The sequence below is a fragment of the Myotis daubentonii genome, chromosome 1 (genome assembly GCF_963259705.1).
Source record: "Myotis daubentonii chromosome 1, mMyoDau2.1, whole genome shotgun sequence".
Classification (NCBI taxonomy): Eukaryota; Metazoa; Chordata; class Mammalia; order Chiroptera; family Vespertilionidae; genus Myotis; species Myotis daubentonii.
The window spans coordinates 128,835,179-128,862,216 of NC_081840.1; positions in this window are offsets into that span (position 1 = coordinate 128,835,179).

Below are 27,038 nucleotides of genomic sequence, written 5' to 3' on the forward strand. Positions count from 1 at the left end.
TATGCTCTGCTTATTCATCCATCCCTTCTCCCTAAACAGTGGACACCAGTGATAGTAGTTTTATCTTTTCCTGAAAGTTGTATAGTTGGCATCATACCGTAGGTATCTTTTTGAGTGTTTAAAAAATTAAAATTCCAAGGTAATTGGATGTATTTATCCAAGATGTCCTTTGTCCTTTGTGGTTTTCTGTGGTTGTTCATTAGCTTAGGCTCTGATGACATGTGCCATATACACTCAGGTAGCATGATTTCTCTATTAGACACCTAATGGGGAAGGTTGAGAAAAGTGACCTCACACACTACTGCAGAGCACTAACTGTTTGGACCATCCTGCTCTATGAGGTGGGTCCAGAGAGACTTTCACAATGAAAGGAGACAGTCTCCAGTAGTTCTACTTTATTACAATTGGAATCCCAAGGTCGCTCATGCTTATCCTGCAGTTGGAAACGGGGCAGAAAGAGTTTGGTTCCTGTGTTGCTGAGCTGCAAAATGTAGGGCCTGTCAGCCAAGCTTCCTGGTGACGGGCCGTTCCCCCGAGACTGGCCAGGCTTCACTGAAGAGCCGGAGAAGCTGTATGTGTCAGGACAAAGTGAATATACGCTCTTCCAGCCGCTCTAAATGGGGGGAGTCCAGAAAACTGATGCTATTCACCTTTGATATTGTTATTCTATGATTCTTTTTGCTCTAACAATACCATTTTCTGTCTGTCTGATGGGGTTTGGTTAGGATTATATTCATTGTACTTAGCATTTTAAAGGAAGGTATCAAATTTTGATAGATCCCATTCTCTTTTATTTCTTGCATTGGGTATATTTAAAAATAGAAAGTAAATGTTATTAATGTGTTAATGGCCTACCAATACTATAATTAATATTCACTCATATATAGTCTTCCGGTATGGTCCCAAAGGAATACTTTCCAACAAAACATTAGTTGGGGACTTTTAAATTCCTGTGTTTTTAATTATTGTTTTAAAATCTATTTTAATTTTTTCTTTAATAGTGGATGAGATCTCTGCAGAAGGCTCTTTAAACAGGTAACATTTTAAAGATTTTTAAAAATTATATGTTAACTGAGTGAATGCTGAGAAAAGATACTACCATTTCTAGAGTGTTCTCCTGTGAACTAGACACTATTTTATGTACTCAACCTGTGTAATGTAGTCATCATAATAGCTCTTCAAAGTAGGTGTGCTATTTAGCCTATTTTTTATTAATGAGTCAACTGTGGTTCAGGGAGGTGGATGCATTGACCCATGATTTCATAGTTAGCAAGTTGCTGACCCATGATTTGACTGTCAACTAGCTTGGCTCCCAAATCTACTGTGTTGTCCCTCAACATACACTGATAAGTTCCTGTGTACAACTGGCATGGAGATACATATGAGAATCACATCAGCTCAGTGAAATCTGCTTGTGTGTTAACCCTGATATAGAGTTTTTCTGAGAGGCCAGGCTAGTCCAAGCATTTAACTTACTATCCTTGACAATGTATTGGTCAATAGGACCTTGTTCTTCTCACCAAACCTTTTAGAGTTCATTTCAGTTAGCTATGGCCACAGAACCAAAGGTTTTATCTAAGCAAGGCCTAATCAGGCAAACGTTTTTAGGTAAAATTATGTCTATTCTCCTTGAGATGAATTATCTGTAAGTAAAGAATATCTATGTATAGACCATGTAATGTTAATTTAATTCAGTGTGTATTTAGAGGATATTTCTAATTGATTTCTCTATTTACTGACTTCCCAGTCTGGTTTCTTTTCAGGCTGGTACCTTTGCCTAGTTGTGTGAAGTGTTTTCTTTTTTCCTAGTCCTTTTTTCCTCTTCCATGACTTTTAATGATTTTACTTTGTCTCTGCTTCTTTTGGCGTTTCTTTCATTGTGTTATTTTTTTCTATTTCTGCAAGCTCCAACGTTTTCCATTTATCTATATTCAGAATGAAAGTTATGTAGAATTTCAAGAGTTTAAGGATGCCTAGCAATCTGTAATAATCAGAGCATTACATGCTAATTAGACTGGACAGCTGAACAATTTTCCGGAAATCATTCCAGATTTCCTTCTGGATGAAGCCATGGAGGCGGGGGCTGAGACAGAGGTGGTTAGGGATGATGAGGCAGGCAAGCTGAGTGGTTTGGGGTGATCAGGCAGGCCATCAAGTGGTTTGGGGCATCAGGTATGCAGGCAGAGGTGTTAGGGCAATCAGGCAGGCAGGCGAGTGGTTAGGGGTGATCAGACAGGCAATCGAGTGGTTAGGGGTGATGAGGCAGGCAGGCAAGTGGTTAGAGTAAATCAGGCAGACAGGCATGCAGTTAAGGGCAATTGGGCAGGCAGGCAAACAATTATGGGCGATCAGGCAGGCAGGCAGTGTATTTAGGGGTGATCAGGCAGGCAGATGAGTGGTTAGGGGCATCATGCAGTCAGAGTAGTTCGGGGATTCAGACAGGCAGGTAGAGTGTGTAGAGGTGATCAGGCAGGCAGGTTAAGAGCCAGGAGTCCTGGAATCCAAGAGAGTGTGCAGGCAACCCTACCATGTACGAATTTTGTGCACCAGGCCTCTGGTTAATTAATAAAAACACCCTCTAGTATGTCAGCATGTGTTTAACATATTGGCCATGTGGTGGATTTTCATGAAATCTTACCCTACTTCAGACTAGGGACCTCACCATAGTTTATTATCTGTTAGACTTTAAATTAGCAATATGCAAGTGGGGCAAGAAGCATCCATTTTGTCCCTTCATTTTAGCCTTTGAGGTAACCCACAAAGATGAATAACTCAGCATGTAAATGAGCAACTCTAGATAGACAAACTTGGCATTAACTCAGATAGTATAACAAATTAATTGTTTAAACAATTAGCTGTAATGAAGATGCTGAGAGGGAAGTTATCTCTGTGTTATATGCACAGCCCTCATGCTTGCTAGAAATGATGAGTCCAGAAATACAACCAGGTTTCTTCTTCAGCAAGGCACTGATGTCTTTTATCAAGGTAACTGTGGGTGGAGTGTTGAAGAATGTGCTTTTGTGAGCTGTGCTAATTCATGTTTGTTTTAAAATGGTGGTTATGACTAAACAGGTTTCAAACAGCATCCCTGTTCCTTTTTATGTACCAGGTGAGATTTCATAGTTTAGTTCAGGCAGTTTGGGAATAGCAGTGGGTTAGTGTCGACTTCAGCAGAAACCAAGCAAAGGCTTGACTAGTTAGGATGAGCAATAATGAGCCAGACTCCTTATGTAAGAATTTTTAAGATCTTTATTTCATTCCAAGTAGAACCTCTATGCATGTGATTACAAATAAAGTCTCATCTCTGATTTTTCTAATTCGTTATGTGCGATTTTGACTTGTTCTCTTTAGTAGAAAAATCTGTGTTTTCTGGAGGTTATCGCCTACACGCTTCCCTTCAAACCTTCAGGAACATAAAGGACTCCCTAAGTCCAAGGGAGACAATCTTCTCTCACAAGTCAGATGCAGGGGGAAAAAGAGGACATTCTCATTGTTCTGTCATTTCCTTTGATCTTATTGCTGCAGACGTGCCACTGAAACTGGTCCTGTAGTCATGATTGATCCTTGCTCCTGGGTTGACCTTGCTGATCCTGATTCCTGAGTCTTCATGTTCATTCTCTCTTGGATTTGAGGGTCACAGCTTTTTATTAGTTCACATACATATGCTGTCATGCTCAGCCCCTATTCCAAGTACCACCATCTTATATTGGTAGCTGAGCCTCCTAGCTTTAGCACTCAAAGCTCAAAGTCTTCCCCCAACTCACACACACACACACACACACACACTGGAAAGCCTACATGGTGCTCACTTCTTTGTTGAGATCTTTGTGACTACTTGCCTTTGAGCTCCTTGTTTGTATTTTTCTGCTTGTAGGTTTTAGTTAGACCCATTTTAAGCTGTCAGAGAGGTTCAACTAAAGCTTTAGGAAAAGTCCAGACATTCCTTTTCCTTTGTTACTAGTCATGTAACTTAGGTTCACTTTAAAACCTTTAGAGCATCTTTGTTCAGATAGTGGAAGATCCCATGTCGCAATTCCCAGAGTAATGGGCACCAACCTGCCTGAGATTCCATGACCGAGGTTGGTCCCTTACATGATCTCTTTGCCAAATTACTTGAATTTACCTCAGGTTTCAAAATATTTTAAATTATGCCTCACTTGGGAGGCAGAAAGCTCTGATTCAAAAGGAGATTATTGGTCATTACTATTGCAAAGGCCCCATCCATTACTTATCATTATCCAAGTGTGACCAGTGGGATTCTATCTTCCAAGCCAATGGGGGTAGTCAGGGAGGTTAAGCATAATTCTCATAAAGATCTGTTGGTTGACAGTATGAGTATGTAGAGAAGGGATAGTGACAGTACAGGCCATGTCCTGACTCTGATTAGTTTTCCTTCTGCCCTTCGAATGATTTGTTGAAAAATTAAGGGAGCATTGTGTTATCTGACTTCATGAGGAAATACATTTTTACATAAATTTATTTGCAAGTTATATAGTAAATGAGATTCCCTGGATTACAAAATGCAAGGAAAAAACAGGTAATAACCCAATGTAATAACATTTTCTGAAAAGTTCAACATTTGAATGTTAAGGACTATGAAAAAAACACATTGGGATTTATTGGGGATTCCAAAATAGTTTCAGCAAATGAATTTCGTGTTTCTTTGAGCATTTTTTTCTGTGTTATCTCATTTAATTCTTCTAACAACCTTCTAAAATAAGGCACTAAATTTCTTATTTTGTAGTGGAGGACCTTGAGCCTACGAAAATCACTCATTTGAGAATTAATAGCTGTTGGTTACAGAACTAGGATGTCTGAGTTCAAGACACTTGCCATTATGTGAAGCTGACTCTATTTTATTAACTGAACTGTACTGCACTCAAATCATGACTATTTACATTCTTTTTAAAAAATTTCATGGTTCCTAATAAGTTCATAGAACTTAAAATTTGAAGTGTATGGTCTAATTAAAGTTTTAATATTAGCTCTGATATTATCTGAAATATCCTAAGATATTTACTATATTTGGAAAATATTTTTACATTCATATTAAGGCAGTAATATTATTTATCCCCATTTATTGTGCATAGCAAGCAACAGCTAACTTCTGAACATGAAGAAGGAAGAACCCAAACATTGGAAAGTAGCCTTTTTGGTAAGAATTTTGATACTGAATTACTCTTGGTGCTTCTACCATAGATGAAGTAAGCTATGGAAGTTTTAATAATGAAAGAGTAGTGCAAAAATACCCAACAATGTGTAAGTTGTATGTGTAGTTTTCCTTAATCTCTGTCTTAATAGAATAGTAGTCAGTATTATTAAAAATGTTAATTTTAAGTAACTTAAAATTTGGGGCAAAGTTAATTGAAAAGAAGTTCTTTTATTTAGTCCTTACCCCTAAAATCCCATATGATATCTTTATATAAACAAGAAAAAAGATATTAAGTTAGGATGTTGTATATTTCTATTATATTCACATTATAACAAATTGGACTTTTTCTAAAAATGGATCTTTTACTTAGTTTTCACAGCAAACGGATTACATTTATTAAATGAATACTTGTAACACATAGTGTTTTGTCTTACTAAAAAGTAATTAAAATTGGCAACTCTACAATACTTTCATGGTACCACAATCAAATAAATAAGAGCTATATCACTTTGCCAGTGTGCAACAGTCCCAATGAGATTGTGTTTTAAGGATATCTACTCATAGTACAGATGTCAGAAAGGCAATGCCTGTTGAGAAGCATAGGGAATTGTACGTATTATACAAACTAGTCTCACTGTTATTAACCTCCTTCCTCAGAAGTCAAAAGAGAATAGGATACGTTGACTTTATGAGGACAAGATGTTCCCTTCTGTTTGTTGGATAATTGTAAGAACACTAATTCCTTTAGAACAAGACGCTCTGTTGCCATTGGTCAAAAGATAATCATAATAAATATTCAAATGGCCCAACTCAGAAGTCTACAAATTATAATAAAGTATAAAATATTTCATAATAACAAAAATCTCTTTGTGCTACCCAGATGTGGCACCTAGTTCATTGCGCAATCTGACTTTTATGAGGATACCTAAAACTTACTAGACATTTTTCAAAGGAATTGTGTAAGTTGGTTTTATAAGTTATAGAAAATACAAAGATTAAATATCATTTGACCTGGTAGGTGCTCATAATGTGTGAGAGTTTTCCCTGGTTTATTTCTGTGTCCTTTTAACAGAATTTTCAAAGAAATGTCAAAATTCAGTTATTCATTTGTCCACTTAATGGTCTGTTATTTAACTCTCAGGTGTCTTTTAGTTACTGAATGCTATTCTGCTGTTGCAGAATTTTAAAAACACAGTTTCTTCCCTCCAAGAGCCTGATAGTATCATTGTCATTTCTATTATTTACTAACTTTATTCCATACTAGGTTCCAGAGCATACTAGGAGCTTATAATTATCCTTGTTTATTCTTTTGTGTTGGTGTGTAGGATGTGCCAGCCTCTTTAAGTCCATGATGAGAATTAGAGTTTTAAAAATGTGGGTGAGGCCTTAGCCAGGTAGTTAGTTCAGTTGCTCAACTTGTACCTGATATTCCAAGGATGTGGTTTTGATCCTGGTCAGGGCACATAACAAAATCACCCAATGAATGCATAAATAAGTGGAACCACAAACCAGTGTTTCTCTCCCTGTGTCTCTGTCTCTATCTCTGTCTAATCAAATTTTAAACACCTTTTTTTTAAAAAAAAATAAGTAAATATTAATATGTAGGTTAGTGTAACCATTCAGACCACAAAGAAGTTTCCCAAGTAACGGAGCATAAGTGTGATGTTTGACAGGAGGAACACGTATTATTGAGATGACACATTTGGCAGCAGGAACAGCAGTGGAAGGGCGGAGATGTACACATGAACATTGCGGGGTTTATGGGCAGTACCATTTTGATGGCGCAAAATGTGTGCAATAGGAATGGTTGGGAATGAGGTGAGTGACTCGCTAAGCAGGCTTATGAAAGTCTTTTGCACCACAGTCTCTCGGTAGGGCTAGATCATGTCCTCTAGGCCTTGGGAAATTTGTCAGGTAGAATGCTTTAGCTTCAGATAATAGGTGGCCTAATTAACAGAGGCCGAAACAATAGGAACCAAGTTTTTTTGGTGGTTCAGTGATGTCATGAGGATCCCAGTTGTGGACCTTCATTCACTGTGAGGTTGTCAGTGTTTGTGTCTGCTTTCCTGGTCTGTACGTAGCAATGGCTCCAGAGCATCGCATTCTCACACGTCCGTGTGTGAAGGCCAGAAGGACTGCTTTTCCTTAGGTGTTTCTTCTTCTCTCTTAAACTTTTTGTTAAAGTTGGCACATCTCGCTGGTTTGGCTCAGTGGATAGGGCATGGCCCTGTGGACCAAAGGGTCCTGCGTTTGATTGTGGTCAAGGGCATTTACCTCAGTTGCAGACTCCTCTGGAGCTCTGCCCCTGGTCAGGGCTTGTGCTGGAGGCAACCAATTGATATGTTTCTTTCACATCAATATTTCTCTCTGTCGTTCCCTCTCTCTTCCACTCTCTAAAAATCAATAGAAAAATATTCTCAGGTGAGGATTCTAAGAAAAAGTAGAGTTGGCACACATTATATTACTTTAGGTGTACAACCATAGTGGTGTGACATTTATATACCTTAGATGTGCTCACATGTGCTAACAATAATATGTCTAGTAAAGTTATTACAATACTAGAGACCCGGGACACAAAATTTGTGCGCTTGAGTGGGGCGGGCAGTGTTCCTCAGCCCAGCCTGAGCCCTCTTGCAGTCCGGGAGACCTCGGGGGATTTCCGACAGATGGACATCCTTAGTGCTGCCACAGAGGCAGGAGGGGTTACCGCCACCCCGCTAGGCTTGCCAGCCATGAGCCAGGGTCCGGGCATCTGGCTTAGCGGCACTCCCCCTGTGGGAGCGCAGTGACCACCAGAGGGCAGCTCCTGCATTGAGCATATGCCCCCTGGTGGTCACTGTGTGTCATAGCAACCAGTCATTGTGTCGTTCAGTCAATTTACATATTAGCCTTTTATTATATAGGATTTGACACATTCCCTATACTGTACACTAGATCCCTGTGGCTTATGTATTTTATAACTGGAAGTTTGCGCTTCTCATTCATATTCTTCTATTTATTCCATCGCCTCAACTTAATACTCTCTTCTAACCATCAGTTTGTTCTCAGTATCTGTGTCTGTTTTGTTGTTTTAGATTGCACATGTAAGTGATATTGTATGATATTTGTCTTTCTGTGTCTTCATTTAGCATAACACCTTCTCGGCCCATCATTGTTGTCTTAAACAGCAAGAATTCAGTGTTCTTTATGTCTGAGTAATATTTTTTATACGTATATACAAATTCTACATCTTCTTTATTCATTTATCTATTGAAAGACACCTACATTGCTTCCATATCCTGGCTACTATAAATAACACTGCAGTGAACATAGGGGTGCAGATATCTTTCCGAATTCATTTTTATGTTTGTGTTGGGTCAATACCCAGAAGTGGAATGGCAGTTTTATTTCAAATTTTTTGAGGCATCTCCATGCTGCTTTCCACAATGACTGCACAAATTTACAATGACATGAACATTCCACGAGGCCTTCTCTTTTCTCTATATCCTCGACAACACTTGTTAAATATGTACATTTAATCTTTATTGTTGAGAGTGCTACAGATGTACCTCTTTCCCCCTTCCTCCCATTACTCCCCTCTACCCAATTCCTACCCTGCCCCGAGCCTTCACCTCCCTATTGTCTGTGTCCAAGAGTAATGCATATCCTATCTAATAAAGAGGGGATATGCTAATAGACCCTCACACTGTCCACAGTTGGACTTACTGTCTCAGATTGGAGAGGGTGCAGGCTGGGCTGAGGGACACCACCCCAGTGCACAAATTTCATGCACCAGGCCTCTAGTCTATGTATATAAAACCTTAACATGCAAATAGACCATACGATAGAACAACCGAACACCCAAACAACCAGTCACTATGACATTCGCTGACAACCAGGGTAGGTGCGTGGAACATTGCAGGTGTCAGCAGTAGGAATCAGAGTTGCGAACATGGTGCAGGACACAGTCCTGGTGGCTTGCCTCAGCCCTCACAGCCCCAGCTTTGTCCAGAAGGTCTTCCTGGAAGGACATCAGGTGTCATTAGCATATTACGCTTTTATTATTATAGAGTTAGCTCCTACTAACAATACCATTTTCTGTCAGTCTGATGGGGTTTGGTTAGAATTATATTCCTTGTAAATAACAAGTTCACAGATAAGAATCAAATTTTAATAGATGCTATTCTTTTTTTCTCTTGCATTAGGTATATTTAAAAAGAGAAAGTAATTGTTCTTAATGTATTAATGGCCTACCAGTAATGTGATTAATATTCACTCTAGTAAAGTATTAGGTGTGGTCCCAAAGGATACTTTGTAAGAAAGCACTAGTCCAGTACGTTTAAAGTTCTATATATTATCATTGTTTTAAAATGTATTTCACTTTTTTCTTTAATAGTGGAAGATATCGCTGAAGAAGTTTCATTATGCAGGTTGGATTTTATGGATTTTAAAAAATTTGTGTGTTAACTATGAGAATGTAGAGAAAAGAAACTACCATTTCTAGAGTGTCCTATTGTGGGCTAGACCCTATATTAGGTAATTATCCTGTGTTATATAGTCATCACAATAGCTGTCAATGTAGCTGTGTATTGTAGCCAACTTTTTATTAATGAGTCAACTGTTGTTCAGGGATGTGAATGAATTGACCCATGATTCCATAGTTAGCATGGGCTGACATCTGGTTTAACTGTCAAACAGCTTGGATCTCAAATCATTCTGTTGTTTCTCAACATACACTGATAAGTTCCCTGTAGCTCTGCCATGGAGATACAGATGCAAATCAGAGCAACCCAGAAAGCCAAGTCTGATTATGTGTTAACTCTGATGTAGAGTTTTTCTCAGAGGCCCAGTTAGTCCAAGCATTTATCTTACTCTCCTTGACCATTGTAGTGGTAAATAGGACCTTGTTTTTCCCACCAATGCTTTTAGGGCCCATTTCGGTTAGCTATGGCCACAGAACCAAAGGTTTACCCAAGTAAGGCCTAATCAGGCAAATTTCTTTAGGTAAAATGATATTCATTCTTCTTGAGACCAATTATTTATCAGTAAGTTAATAATAATAATTATATATATATATATATATCATGTTTTGATTATTAAATTCATCAAATAGCTAGTGGATATTTCTAATTGACTTCTCTGTTTACTGAATTCACAGTTTGGTTTTCCATTCAGGCTGATACCTTTGCCTAGTTGTATGAAATTTTTTTCCTTTTCTCCTAGAGTCCTTTTTCCACCTCCATGACTTCTCTTGAATTTTTACTGTCTTCTCTACTTTTCTGGTATTTTTTATTGTATTCTTTTTTCCACTTCTGCCAGTGTTGGTGTTGTCCGTTTTTATTTACTGTAAACAGAATCAAAGGCATGTAGAATTGCAGGAGTTTATGGAAGCCCAGCAATTAATTAGTCAAAGCACCCTCTTATCCTTCAGCCTGTGTTTAACATCCTGGCCAAATGATAAGTTTCTCCCACTTCAGATTAGTGACCTTAGCATAGTTTCTTATCCCGTAGAGGACTTTAAATTAGTAATACGCAAGTGTACAAGAGGTGTCTTTTTTGTCCCTTCATTTTAGCCTCGGAGGTAATTTACAAAGATGCACACTTCAGCATGTAAAGGATCATTTCTAAGACAGACAACAGGGTATTAACTTGGGGAGTACATCAAGTTAGCTGTTGGAATAACATATTTGAAGATGCTGAGTGGGAAGCGATCTCTGTGTTAGACGCATAGCCCTCATGCTTGCTGGAAATGATGAGTCTGCAAATATAGTCAGGATTCTTCTTCACCGAGATACTGATGTCTTTGCTCAAGAAAACTGTGTGTGGGCTGCCGAAGAATATGCTTTTGTTAGTGATTTTAAATTCTAAGTATTTGCTTTAAAATGCAGGTTATCTTTAAAATGAGGTTTAAAATAGTTTCACTGTTTCTTTTTATGCACCAGGTGAGCTTCCATAGATCGGTTCAGGCAGTTTGGGAATGGCAGTGAGTTAATGTGTGTCTTCAGCCATAAACGAAGAAAAGCTCAACCAGATAGAAGGAGCAATGGGCCAGATTCTTTATCTCACAATTTTAAAATCTTTATCCATTTCATTCCAAGTAGAAGCTCCATGCATGGGGTTACATGTAAAGTCTCATCTCTGATTTTTTCTAACTGGTTATTTGGGGTCTTGAAGTGTTCACTTTATCAGAAAAAAAAATGTATTTTCTGGGCCTATCTCCTATAGCCAACATTGAATTTGTCAAGAAAATAAAGGATTCCCTAATTCCAAGAGAGACAATCTTCTTTCACAAGTGAGATGGGGAGGTATAAAAGGACATTCTAACCTTACTGTTTTTTTCCATTGATTCTATTGCTGCAGAGTTGCCATTGAAACTGATCCAATATTCACGATTGATCTTTGCTCCAGGGTTGGCCTTGCTGATCCAGATTCCTGAGTCTTCACGTTGGTTGACACTTGGACTTGAAAGTCACAATTTTTTTAGTTTACATACATATGCTTGTATGTATAGCCACTATTCCAATTACCAGCACCCTGCTGTGGTCGCTGGGCCTCCTAGAATAAATCACTCACAGCCTCCCCTGCCCGCCGTCCCCACACACTGGAAAGTCTATGTGGAGCTTCCTTCTTAGCCCAGACCGTGTGGGTCATTTGCCCTTTCAGCCTGTTGTTTGTATTTTCTACAAGCAGTTGTTAGTGGAGACCATTCTAAGTTGTCAGAGAGGTTCAAATAATGCTGCTGGAAAGAGCAGACTTTCCTTTCTCCTTTGTTACCTGATCTGTCCCCTAAGGTCACTTTATGTCCTGTAGAGCATCTTAGTTTTGTAAGTGTAAGGTCCCACATTGCCTTTACCTGAGTAGTAGGTGCGAAGTTGCCTGAGATTCCATAAGTGAGGTTGGCCCCTCCAGTGATCTCTTTTCCATAACAAGGAAACATGCCCAAGTGATTTGAATTTGCCTCAGGTTTCAAAATATTTTAAATTACGCCTCACATGGAAGCCAGTCAACAGAAAGCTCTGAATCAAAACTAGGTTATTCCAGAGATCTTGAATGCATATGTGCATAACCCACGGACTCAGACAGTGGGGTGGAGAGTGCCTGGGATCAGGGAGTGTGTGTGTGGCGGAGTGGTCTGGAGGGGGTTAATAGAGAAAAAAAGGAGACATGTGTAGTAATTCCTATATTAAAGAGTTATTTTTTTAAAAAAAACACACCGATAAACAAAAGTAGGTTATTGGTCTGTATAATAACTAAGCCCCCATCCATGAATTATCAGTATCCATGTGTGACCAGTAGGATTCTATCTTCAAAGCCAATGGGGTGAACAGGGAGATTAAGGATCATTCTCATAAAGATCTGCTGGTTCACAGTGTGAGTAGGTAGAGAAGGGATAGTAGTGGTCCAGGCCAGGTCCTGATTTCTATTAGTTTTCTTTCTGCCATTGGTATGATTTGCTGCAAAATAAGGGAGCATTGTGTTATCTGGCTTCAGGAGGTAATATATTTGTAGATAAATTTAGTTGCAAGTTATGTAATAGCTGAGGTATCCTGACTTACAAAACACTAAAAAAGAACTGGTAATAATCAAAATAATAAAATTTTCTGAAAACTGCAAGATTTTATGTTAGAAATGTTGAAAACCCCACAATGGCATTTGTGCCGATCCAGCTCAGCCAAGGGTTCAAAAGCCTGAGTGAAGGCGGTGACAGATGAAGAACCGACAAAGAGAATAAGCTGGGTCTAGGTGGATCTTCCTGTGCCTGGCTGAGGCCACAGAGAGAGATCCAGAGGCAAGCTGAGCCTTTATTTTAGAGCCAGAGGTAAACAAGGTAGTGGTCACCATAGTTACAATGTTCTTGTGAGTTTCACTTGTTTTGGCAGCACTTGCTACATCTCCCTCAGCCCATTAGCTTCCCAGATAAGATCTAGGAGTGCCATAAAGTCAAGCCTAATTATGCTAAGAGGACTGTGCCCTCTAAGCTGGGTCTTGTTTATGGCTTTGCCAACAGGTCAGTCTGAGGCTTAACCCAATAGCCACACCTTACAAGTACTTATTTCAGATTCCAAAAGAATTTTAACAAATAAAGTTCATGAACTGAAATTTGCTTTGCTTTACTGTTTCTCTGAACTTTCTTTTTGGCTCTTTAGCTCTTTTACTCCTCCTAACAACCTTCTAAAATAAGGCAATATGATTGTTATTTTGTAGAGGAGAACCTTGAGTCAAAGAGAAGTGACTTATTTGAGAACAAATAGCTGTTGATTATAGAACTAGGATGTCTGAGTTCAAGACACTTGCCTTTATGTTAAGATAACTCTAATACTGCTCTAAAATCATGACTGTGTGTTTACTTTTTAAAAAAATTACATGCTTCCTAAAAAACTTTTTAGACCTTAAATATTTGAAATGTATTGTATAATTAAAGTTTTAATATTAGCTCCAATATTATCTAAAATATTCTAAGAATTTACTACATTTGGAAAATATATTTGTACTAGTGACCCGGTGCACAGATTTGTGCACATTGAAAGGAAATTGATTAGAAGGTGGATGGTGGGATGGGAATGGGCAAAATGGGCCAGACACATGCTAGAGTCAACCTCCATGGACCCTCCATGGGGGGCCACACTGGTGGTAGGGTCCTTCTAGCAGGTGGGTTCCCTCCCTGGCCTGTGGGGATCGGGTTGAAACCAGCTCTCCAATATTTCCCGAGAGGGCAGTTCTCGAGTGATGTCCCCAAGAATTGGGCTCCCTCCTCCCTTGTTCCGGGTGCATCACCCTAGAACCACATCTGCCAAGTCACCAGAGCTCAGCAGCTCCTGCATTGAGCATCTGCTCCCTGGTGGTCAGTGCACATCGTAGCTACCGGTCAGAAAGTTGAAAGGTCGAATGGTCGCTTAGGCTTTTATATATAGAGGAGAAGCCTGGTGCACAAAATTTGTGCACTGGGAGAGGGGTGTCCCTCAGCCCAGCCTGCACCTTCTCAAATCTGGGACTCCTCAGGGGATGTCTGACTGCCGGTTTAGGCCCAATCTAAACTGGCAGTCAGAAACCCATCTCACAATTTCGGACTGCTAACTCCCAACCACTTGCCTGCTTGCCTGCCTGATTGCACCTAACTGCTTCTGCCTGACAGTGTAATCATCCCCTAACCACTCCCCTGCCAGCTTGATCAATGCCTAACTGCTCCCCTCCTGGCCTGATTTCCCCCAACTGCCCTCTTCTGCAGGTCTGGTCTCTCCTAACTAACAGCCCTCCAATGCCTTCCTGAACCCCACCCCCCAACTGCACTCCGCTGCTGGCCTGGTCACCCCCAAAAGCCCTCCCCTGCTGGCCTCATCACCCCCAAAGCCCCTCTTCTGTTGGCCATCTTGTGGTGCCCATCGTGTGATCACATGGGGCTGGCCATCTTGAGCGAGGGTGTGATGGTTAATTTGCATATTACCTCTTTATTATATAGGATTTGTATTAAGGCACTAATATTATTTTTTTGTGCACAGCAAGCGACAACTAACTTCTGAATATCAAGAAAGAAGGAGACCACACACATCTGAAAGTACTCACCGTGGTAAGATTTCTGATAGTGAATTACTACTCTTGGTGCTCCTAACATACATGCAGTAAGAATAAGTAAGTTTTGATAATGAAAGAGCAGTGACAAAATACCAAACAATGTGTAACTTGCATGTATAGTTTTTCTTAATCTCTTTCTTGATAGAATAGTATTCAGTAGGATTAAAAATGTTAATTGTGGACAATTTAAAATCTCAGGCTATTTTGTTTGAAAAGAACTTTATTTATTTATTCTGACCCCTAAAAGCCCATATTCTATCTTTATTTAAAAAAGAAAAAAAGATGTTAAGTTAGAATGTTGTATGTTTCTACTATATTCACATTATAACAAATTGGACTTGTTCTTTTGTTTAGTTTTCATATATGAATGGATTGCATTTAGTAAATGAATACTTCTTATACATAGTGATTTGTCTTATTAATATATAACTAAAAGTAGGAACTCATCAATACTTCTTAGTAGCACAAACAAATGGAAAATGATAAGAGTTACTCACTTAGCCAGTGTGCAATGATTCCAATGAAGTTGTTTTTTAAAAATATATAGTCATAGTGCAGAAGTCAGAAAAACAACACCTGTTGAGAATCATAGGATATTTCACACATTATACCAACTAGGTCTCACTGTTATTAACCTCATTCCTCAGAAGTCAAAACAGAATGAGATATGTTGATTTATTAAAACAACATGTTATCTTTGTTTGTTAAATACATGTTAGGACACTGATTTCTTTAGAACAAGATGATCTGTTGAAATTGGTCAAAAACTAATCATAAATATTCAGATAGTCCCACTTGGGACTCATAAAATTGTAATAAAAATACAAAAGTGTTTCACAATAACAAAAATGTCAGTTTGCCACCCAGATGTGGCATATAGTTCATTGTGTAATCTGAACTGTATGAGGACAACTTGGACTTAGTACTCCTTTATCAAAGGACTTCTGTTGGTTTGTTTTACAAATTATAGGAAATGCAAAGATGAAGTAGTGTTTTGACCTTCGAGGTGCTCATAATATGAGATAAATGTTCCTAGTTTATTTCTGTATTTTTTAAACAGAATTTTCAAAGAAAATATCAAAATTCAGTTAATTCATTTTACTGCTTGATGGTCACGCTATTTACATCTCAGGTGTCTTTTAGGTACTAAGTATTATTTTGATGATGCAGAATTGAAATATTTTAAAAACACAGTTCTTACCCTCTAAGAGTTTATTATTATCATTTGTCATTTCTATTATTTACTACGGTTTATTCAATTCTTACTAGGTACCAGAGTGCACTAGGAGCTTATAATTCTCATTGTTTATTCTTGTGTATTGTATGTAGTGTGTGTCAGCCACTTTAAGTCCATGATAAGAACTAGAGTTTGAAAAAATGTGGATGAGGACTTGGCCAGGTAGCTCAGTTACTTAAAGCCTTGTCCCTGATATGCCAAGGTTGTGGTCTTGATGCCTGGTCAGGGCACAATCCAGAATCACCCAATGAATGCATAAATAAGTGGAACTATAAACTAGTGTTTCTCTATCTCTGTTTCTGACTTTGTCTCTCTCTAGTCAATGTTTTATTTATTTATTTTTTTGTTTGTTTGTTTTATTGCTTAAAGTATTACAAAGAGTATTACATATGTCTCCTTTTTTTCCTGCCCTTAACAATCCCCTGGCCTCCCCTATCCACCAGTGTCTTAAGTCCATTGGTTATACTTATATGCATGCATACAAGTCCTTCGGTTGATCCCTTACCCCCCAGCCCCCCTCCCACCCCTCAACCCTCCCTGGTTTTCCCGCTGTAGTTTGACAGTCTATTCGAGGCAGCTCTGCCTCTATCTATTTTTGTTTATAAGTTTATAATGGTCTTTATTATCCATGAGTGAGTGAGATCATGTGGTGTTAGTCTCTTTTTCTGTAAGTTCACTATTGGTGTATAGAAATGCCATGGATTTCTTGGCGTTAATTTTGTATCCTGCTACATTGCCAAATTCATTTGTTAAGTCTAATAGTTTTTTAATGGAGTCTTTAGGGCTTTTTATGTATAATATCATGTCATCTGCAAAAAAGGACAGTTTTACTTCATCTTTTCCAAATTGGATGCCTTTTATTTCTTCTTCTTGTCTTATTGCAATGGCTAATACTTCCAGTGCTATATCGAACAGGAGTGGTGAGAGTGGGCATCCCTGTCTTGTTCCTGTTCTTAGGGGAAATGGTGTTAGTTTTTGTCCATTGAGTATGATGTTAGCTGTGGGTTTGTCATATATGGCTGTTATTATGTTGAGGTATGATCCTTCTATTCCCACCTCACTGAGAGTTTTTATTAAAAATGGGTGTTGAATTTTGTCAAATGCTTTTTCTGCATCAATTGATATGACCATGTGTTTTTTTTCTTTCAATTTGTTTATGTGATGTATCACGTTTATTGATTTTCGGATATTGTACCATCCTTGCATTCCTGGGATAAATCCTACTTGGTCATGGTGTTTGATCGTTCAGATATACTACTGGATGTTATTTGCTAAGATTTTGTTGAGGATTTTGGCATCTATGTTCATGAGGGATATTGGCCTGTAATTCTCTTTCATTGTGTTGTCTTTACCTGGTTTTGGTATTAGGGTGATGCTGGCTTCATAGAATGAGCTTGGAAGTGTTCCTTCCTCTTGAATTTTTTGTAGTTGTCTGAGGAGGATAGGTTTTAGTTCTTCCTTGAATGTTTGGTAAAACTCACCTGTGAAGCTGTCTGGTCCTGGGCTTTGTTTGATGGAAGCTTTTTAATGACTGCTTCAGTTTCTTCCATAGTTATTGGCCTATTGAGATTTTTAGATTCTTCCTAATTAAATTTTGGAATGTTGTATTTTTCTAGGAATTTGTCCATTTCCTCCAGGTTGTCTAGTTTGTTGGAGTAGAGTTGTCCATAGTATTTTTTAACAATTGTTTGTATTTCTGTGGGGTCTGTTGTTATTTCGCCTCTATCATTTCTGATTTTGTTTATTTGCTTCCTCTCTCATTGCTTCTTGGTGAGCCTGGCTAGAGGTTCATCAATCTTTCTTATCCTTCCAAAGAACCAGCTCTTGGTTTCATTGATTTTCAGTATTTTTTTTTGGTCTCTATGTCATTTATTTCTGCTCTAATCTTTATTATCTCCTTCCTTCTGCACACTCTGGGCAATTCTTGTTGCTCTCTTTCTAATTCTTTGAGATGTAGATTTAGATGATTTACTACCACTTTTTCTTGTTTGTTGAGATAGGCCTGTAGAGCTATAAACTTCCCTCTCAGGACTGCTTTCATTGTGTCCCATAGGTTTTGGATTGTTGTGTTTTCATTGTCATTAGTTTCCAGGATGTTTTTAATTTCTTCTTTGATCTCATTGGTAACCCAATCAATATTTAATAGCATGCTATTCAGCTTCCAAGTGTTTGAGTATTTGGGGTTGTTTTTATTGTAGTTTATTTCTAATATTATGCCATCGTGGTCTGAGAAGATGCTTGGTTCTAGTCAATGTTTTAAAAATATTTTTAAAAATAAATAGAAGTAAAAATGTGGGTGAGAGTTTAAGTAAGCGTGCAGACCACAAAGAAGTTTTCCAGGTAAAGTGGCAGAAGGATGATGTTTGGCAGGTGGAACCACTATTGAGATTACAGGTTTGGCTGCAGGAACAGCATTGCAAGGGCTGAGATGCACAAGTGAACTTGGCGGGGTTTATGAGCAGAACCATTTCAATGTGCAAAATGTGTGTAATGGGAATGTTGGGAATTAGGTGAGTGCCTAGCTAAGGCAGGCTGATGAAAGTCTTTAGTGCTATGGAAAGGGCCTGGTCTTATCCTCTAGGACAGTGATGGCGAACCTTTTGAGCTCGGTGTGTCAGTATTTTGAAAAACCCTAACTTTACTCTGGTGCGGTGTCACATATAGAAATTTTTTGATGTTGGCAACCATAGTAAAACAAAGATTTATATTTTTGATATTTATTTTATATATTTAAATGCCATTTAACAAAGAAAAATCAACCAAAAAATGAGTTCGTGAGTCACCTCTGACACGTGTGTCATAGGTTCAACATCACTGCTCTAGGACTTGGGAAATTTATCAGATAGAATGCTTTTAGTTTCAGATAATAGGTGGTCTAATTAACAGAAGCTGAAACATTAGGAACCAGGATTGTTTTTGTGGTTCAGTAATGTCATCAGGACCCTAGTTGTCCTTTTTTTCAGCTGTGAGGTTGTCAGTGTTTATGTCTGCTTACCTGGTCCGTATTTAGCAATGGTGCCAAAGCATCCTATTCTCATATGGCAATATGTGAAGCTGAAAGGCCTGCTTTTCCTGAGGCATTCTTTTTCCTTAAACTTCTTGTTACAGTAGAGTTGGCACACATTATATTGCTTTCAGGTGTGCATCCATAGTGACTCGACATTTATGTACTTCATGATGTTTTCACAATGATATGTCTAGTATTCATCTGTTATTGTGCAGGCCCAGTGCACGAATTCATCCCTTAGCCTTGCCGGTGATCAGGGCTGATCAGGGCCTCTCTCACCCAGTCCTGATTGGGTCAATTGGGGCTGGGAGGTTGGCTGCCTGGGGGAGGTTGACTGTGGAAGCACACTGACCACCAGGGGGCAGCTCCTCCGTAGAGCATTTGCCCCCCAGTGGTCAATGCGCATAATAGCTACGGAATGGTTGTCCAGTCATTCAGTCATAATGGTCTCTTAGGCTTATATATATACTAGAGGCCCGGTGCACAAAAGTTTGTGCACTCGGGGTCCCTCAGCCCAGCCTCTGCCCTCTCGCAGTCTGGGACCCGTCAGGAGATAACGACCTGCTGGCTTAGGCCTGCTCCCAGGTGGCAGAGGGCAGGCCCAATCCCTAGGTGCATACCCTGGTCCGGCTCAGAGCAGGGTTGATTGGGGAGTTGGGGCGCCGCCCCTGTCATGCACAGAGCAGGGCGGATTGGGAGGTTTAGATGCCACCCTCAGTCACGCTCAGGGTAGGGCTGATTGGGGGGTTGGGGCACCGCCCCCTGTCACACTCAAGGCAGGGTTGATGGGCAGGTTGTGGCGCCACGCCCTGTCACGTGCAGAGCAGGGCCAATCGGGGTTGGGGCATTTCCCCCTGTCACTCACAGAGCAGGGCAGATAGGGAGGTTGTGGCCCCACCCCCTGTCACACAGAGCCGCAGGGCGATCAGGGGGTTTGGGTGCTGCCCCCTGTCATGCTGATCCGGGTGCCGGGAGGCATATTACCCTTTTACTATATAGGATAGAAGCCTGGTGCACGGGTGGGGGCCTGCTGGTTTGCCCTGAAGGGTGTGCTGGATCAGGGTGGGGGTCCCCACTGGGGTGCCTGGCCAGCCTGGATGAGGGGATGATGGCTGTTTGCAGCTGGTCACACACCCTTTAGGGTGGGGATCCCCACTGGTGTGCCTGGCCAGTCTGGGTGAGGGGCTGAGTGCTGTTTTCAGGCTGGGAGTGACTGAAGCTCCCAACCGCTCCTTTTTTTCTTCTTCTTTTTTTTTTTTATTCTGGGCCAGCTTTAGCTCTGAGGTTCCAGCTCTTAGGCCTCCGCTGCTGAAAGCAGGTTTCTGGCCTTTGTTTACCTTCTGTATTTGAAACAATGTTGCAATCCTGCTGGCTGAAGCCTGGCGACTAAAGCAGGTTTCTGGGGTTTTGTTTAGCTTCTATATTTGTAACAGAGTTGCTTAGAGTTTCAGCTCAGAGGCCGTCAGTGGCAGGCGGGGAACGTTGGAGTCCTCCGTCACTGAAGCAAGCAAGCCTCATCTTCACTTCCAGCTGCCTGGCTGCCAGCCACCATCTTGGCTGACAGTTAATTTGCATATCGCCCTGATTAGCTAATGGGAAGGGTAGCAGTCATACGCTAATTACCATGTTTCTCTTTTATTAGATAGGATAGATTTGACACATTCCCTGTGCTGTACACTAGATTTCCGTGGCTTATACATTGTATAATTGGAAGTTTGCACTTGTTATACACATTCTTTATTTCATCCCTCTCCTCAACTTACTATCCTCTGGCAAGTAAGGGATCAGTTTGTTTTCTGAAGCTATGGGTCTGTTTCTATTTTATTCTTTTAGATTGCACAGGTAAGTGAGAACCTATGGTCTTTGTCTTTCTCTGTCTTATATCACTTACCATAACACCCTCTCAGTTCACCCATGTTGCCATCAGTAGCAGGAATTCATTATTTATTATGTCTGAGTAATATTTTATTCTGTATATATATATATATATATATATATATTTATATTTATATATATATATTTATATTTATATTTATATGTGCATGTGTATATGTATATACTACCCACATATTCATTATTCATTTATCTAAGGAAGGACACCTACATTGCTTCCATATCTTGGCTATTGTAAATAATGCTGTAGCAAACATACAGCTGCAGATATCTTTTCAAATTAGTGTTCATGTTTCTGGTGGATAAATACCCAGAAGTGGAATGGCAGTTCTATTTCCATTTTTTTGAGGCATGTCTATGCTGTTTTCCACAGTGACTATAGTGACTAGACCAATTTACAAACACCTGTACAGTGCATGAAGCTTTTGCTTTTTTCCATATCCTCACCAACACTTGTTATTGATTTAAATTTTGATGACAGGCATTCTTTGATAATGAGCTGGTACTTCTTATGGTTTTCATTTGCATTCCCCTGATTAGTGATGTTGATCTGTGTGTTCCCTTTAACCCTTTTCAAAATAAGTTTTTATTGTCTTTAGAGAGAGGGCCATAGAAACATGGAGACAGAGAGCCATCACATCCATCAGCTGCCTCCTACACGCCTCCTAATGGGGGATCAAGCCTAACTGTGCCCTGACCTACAATATAACCAGTGACCTCATGGTGCATGGGAAAATGCTCAATCCTCTGAACCACACAGGCTGGGCCTATGTGTTTCTTTTAAAATAGGAAGAAAACTGGGTGGCCTGCAGCTCACTTCCTCTAACATTTTATAGGCTTGGGTTACATCCCATGCTCATTCCTAAACCAGACAGTGATCAACTTGTTACTGTGATGAGCTTAGTATAATCATTTCTCTCTTTGGAGCTGGAGAGATACCAACTTCTTTGTGTATCAGGACAGTGAATGGCCAAATTCAGTTGTGGTTCTCTAGCAAAAATGAAGACCAAGGTAGGGAGCCACCAATATTTGCTGCAGGGATTCATTGCAATTCTTGGCAGAAGAGTAAGATTATATTTGATTAGGGCCCGGTGGTTGTGGTATGAAGCAGGGATCAGCAAGCTTTTTCTGGAAAGGGCCTGATTTTAGTCCATGTGGTCTGCATATCTACTCACGTCTGCCATTGCAGTGTGAGGGCAGTCCTAGAGAATCTGCAAGTGAATAGGCATGGCTGTGTTCCAGTGAGACTTTAGTTACAAAACCAGATGGCAGCTTGGATTTCGCCTGTGAGCCCGATTTTGCTAACCCCTCATGTAGAGCATAGATGGAAGGAAAGCACATAAAGAGACTGGGAGATGAAGATTTCTCCTCCTTGGACTAGCATCAGTCCATTATGAAGTTTTTACCCATTTTGTGGAAACGAGTCAGGAAGCTCAATTATTTCCATTTACAATGTTATTTTTTTTCTAATTCTATGCCTTTTTCATTTGTTTTGCTTAAAATATCTTATTAATTTTATTAATTTAAGAAAGAACAATAACAGTTAGTGGTATTATCCCCCTGTAAAGAGCTCATGTTTGACTAGGGCAGTTGACAGTAGCAAAATAAGTGGAGACTGTAGGAGGCCGAGTTCATATGATTTCCTGGTGATTGCATGTAAAAAGTGGCGAGGAGAAAGAAACCTAAGGTGACTGACAGGTTTCCAGGTAGTGCACTGGCATTTAGATCGGACATGAAGAATAGGACTTTATCAGATGAACAGGAAAGAGCCACTGTTCCAGAGGTAAGACCAATATTTGTCCACACATGTTGAGTTTAGTAGAATATCCATGGATATCTCTAAAGTTTGTATACAATATCTCTGACTTTTTGACTTTTCCTGTGAAGAACTGCTTTTGATAGGTGAGCCATGATTTTAGTTTAATAAGAAATTTGTGAAACATTCGGAACAAATAAAAAAAACTTTGAAATAACTAGAACCCTATTTTGGTATATATGATCATTTTTGTTTTTCTACCGTTCTCCCAATATTGATTGATTCATGACTATTGTAGAAAGGAATTAAACCCTGTTTAGTTGTATAAAATTGTCAGTGTGATGTCTTCCTTTCCTTTATAGGAACTTTGATACTATAGAACATGTTGTCAATCTTTAGGATTCTCTATTTCTTATTCTGAGTAAATAGTAATGTTGCTAGTTTCACATTATTTTCTGACATCATTGCTTTCTTTATCCCTTTCGTGTCTTTATTCCAATAGTTATAAATCTGCAGCACACTCAAAAACAAGCATGGACCGAAACAACATCAAACACAGGTACTCTGAAATCAATTTCTGACTATCATCATGTATAACACACCAAATAATACCAATTTCACATAATGCAATTTTGTTAGAGGTTTCTAAACCCACACCTAGGCTTGCTGATTCCCAAGAAAAATTTATAGGAGTCAGCATATAGTTTTACTCTTAAAAAAAAAAAGGTTTATTTTTGGAAACGGCCAAAACAAAATCAGAAAGAGAAAAGGTGTGTGTGAGAAAGTGTGGAGGACACCAGGCACAAGGTTCCAAGCGTCCTCTCCCTGTGGAGTTACCAGGATGTGCTGAGTTACTCCAGTGTCTAATTCGGACAACACACATGAAGTATGTCATCTACTGGTTTTGTTAGACTCAGTGCCAAGGTTTTTATGGCACTATAGTCACATGGACATCTTCTGATAGCATGTACCAAACTACTAGTTTCACAGAAGGAAAGCAAGTGTTCAGCATGATCCCCATTGGTTGTACAAAGTGTTTAGATGCAGGGAGCCACTCTTCTCAGTTAGGGAACGGTGGAAACCCTCCAAGATTCAGGTTCAGACACCAACTGGAGTGCAGCCATTTAAGCAGGACTTTCTAAGGATAGCAGTCTTGAGCCTGCTGTAGGAAATGTTTCTGCACAGCAGGTATAGCCCTGACTGAATTTTTGGTGTTGACTTAAAAATTTATTTTTAAAACAAGCAATATGATAATGTAATATGGTACTAGTTTGTCACAGCATCCATAATTGCTTGCAATGCTGGTTACTTCTGTGATGCTTGGTGGGTATTTAACAGGTTTTTGGCCATAAATTACTAGTGTGATTTTAGGCAATTTTAAGGTTTCCTTTTTGTACAATCAACTTTTGAAGACAATTTTTCTGTAAAATCATCATAATGATTTTTTACCTAAAATTAGAAAAAAGTATCTTTTAATTATATGGATGATTTAATTTTAATTTATGTCATGCTAAATCCCCATCTACATATATAAACAGGGGATATGATAGCCGACCATCACCACCACTGAGGAGGAGGCTGCATCATGACAGCTCAGGAGGAGCTGAGCAAGCAGATGGGCGGGAGGGGACTGCTTACCGCCCCCACCCCAGTGGCCAGGGGGAGGCTGGGGCTGGGGGCGGGCCAGAGTGGAGACACAACACATGGAGAAGCTGAGGTGAGGGATGGCCACAGCTGAGACACAACACACAGGAGCGCCTGCCCCACCCCAGCGGGCACAATGCTGGCAGCAGGCGGGGTGGGGGGGGGCATTTTCCTAGTGGCTGCTGCTTGGCTCAGAGCATAGAGCAGGCCCCGCCCCAGCCACACAATGCAGTGGCTGCTGCTATGCTGGTCAGGTGCAGGTCCTGGCCAGCAGGGCGCCTCCTCCCGTGATTACAATTGCGCGCTGGGCCTCTAGTTTATAATAATAAAGCAAGATATTCAATCATATCAGTTATATTCCTGCCCTAGTACACAGTTAAAATTATTGGCTTTATTTATGTCTTTCCATATGTTTCACTCAATTGTGGGAATAATACCAATTTTCTGGTACTTGGGTTTTTCTTAATTTCCAAGGTGACTGTGTCTTGAAAATAGTACTAATGTGGTCATGTATGCTAATAACACATTTTTCACAGAAATTCATAATCTTACTTTTTAAAGAAGTATTAGGTGCACAGCAAAATTGAGCAGCAGTACAGAAAGTTCCCTTAAACCCTACATCCCCCACACACAGCCTTGCTCATTTTTGACATCCTGCACCTGAGAGGTACATTTATTACAATGGGTAGATGTGCATTGATGCATCATTATAAACCAAAGTCCATAGTTTATATTAAGGTTCACACTTGGTGTACATTCTATGGGTTTTGACAAATGTATGATGACACGTATCCACCGTTAACAGTATCATAGAGAATCACTTAACTGCCCTAAAAATCCTTTGTGCTCTCTTATTCATCCCTCCCTTCTCCCTAGTCCCTGGAAATCACTGATCCTTTTTACTGTCTCCACAGTTCTGCCTTTTCCTGAATGTTGTATAGTTGGAATCATACAGTGGGTATCTTTTTAAATGCTTAAAAGTTCCATCCAAGGTATTTGGATGTAGTTATCCAAGATGTTCTTAGTCTTTTGTGCTTTGTTGTTGTTGTTCATCAGCATAGGCTCTGCTGACATAGACTGTACAAGCTGAAAAAATGACCTCACGCACTCTTGCAGAGCACTAACTGTTTGGACCATCCTGAGCTATGATGTGGGCCCAGGTAGACTCTAGCACTGGAAGGGGACAATCTCATGTGGTTATATTTACACAACCGGAATCACAAAATCTTTCCTACTTATCTTGCCGACGGTAATGCGGCCATAAACACTGTTCCTATGTGTTGCTGTGCTGCAAAGTGTAGTGCCAGCGACCAAGCTTCCTTGTGATGGGGTGTTTCATCCTGAACTGGCTAGTCCTCACTGAGGAGCTGGAGACGTTGTATGTGTTAGAGCAGAATCAGTGTACTCTCTTCTAACTGCTCTTAGTGGAAGAGGCCCAGAAAACTCATGCTATTTACAATTTTCATTGTTAGGCTATGGTTCTGCTTCAACTAGTGAAACAATTTTCTATCAGTCTGGTGGGGTTTGGTTAGGAATATGTTCATTGTAAATAATAGTTCAAAGGTAAGTATCAAATTTTGATAGATGCCATTCTTTTTTTTCTTACATTTGGTATATGTTAAAAGAGAAACTAAATGTTCTTAATGTGTTAATGGCCTACCAATAATGTGATTCATATTCACTCTAGTATAGTCTTCAGGTGTGGTCCCAAAGGAATACTTCCTAACAAAGCATTAGTCCAGTACTTTTAAAGTCCAGTTTTTTTTATTGTTGTTTTAAAATATATTTTATGTTTTTCTTTAATAGTGGATGAGATCTCTGAAAACGACTCTTTAAGCAGGTAGGATTTTATGGATTTTTAAAATTATATGTTAACTAAGGAAGTGCGGAGAAAAAAAATAATATTTCTAAAGTGTTCTGCCATGAGCCGGTCACTACTTCATGTAATTAACCCGTGTTATATAGTGTTCACAATAGCTCTGCAAAGTAGCTGTGCTATTTAGCCTACTTTTTCTAGTGAGGCCCCTGTGGTTCAGGGAGGTGGATGAATTGACCCATGATTCCATAGTTAGCAAGGGGCTGGCCCATGGTTTGATTGTCAACCAGGCTGGCTCCCAAATTATTCTCTTGTCTCTCAACATACACTGGTAAGTTCCTGTGTAGCACAGGCATTGAGATATGGATGCAAATCAGATAACTCAGAAAGTCAAATCTGATTGTGTATTAACTCTGACTTAGAGTTTTATTTAGCGGCTCAGTTAGTCCAAGTATTTATCTTACTGTACTTGAACATTGTAGTGGTAAATAGGACCTTGTTCATCCCACCAAAGCTTTTAGGGCACATCTCAGTTAGCTATGGCCACAGAACCAAAGGTTTTACCTCAGCAAGGCCCAATCAGGCAAGTGTTTTTACATAAAATGATATCTACTCTTCTTGACATGAATTCTTTATCTGTAAGTGAATAATCTCTATGTATAGACCATGTTATGTTAATTAAATTCAGCATGTATTTAGAGGATATTCCTAATTGATTTCTCTATTTATTGACTCCCACTGTGGATTTTCCTTCAGGTTGTAACTTTGCCCAGTTGTATGAAGTTTTTTTCTTTTTCCCTAGTGCCCTCTTTCCTCTTCCATGACATTTATTTATTTATTTATTTATTTTACTTTCTTCTCTGCTTTTTTTGGTGTATCTTTTATTGTGTTATTTTTTTTTCTACTTCTGCCAGCTCCAGTGTTCTTCATTTTTTCATAGGCAGAAAGACAGGCACATAGAATTTCAGGGCTTTGAGGGTGGCT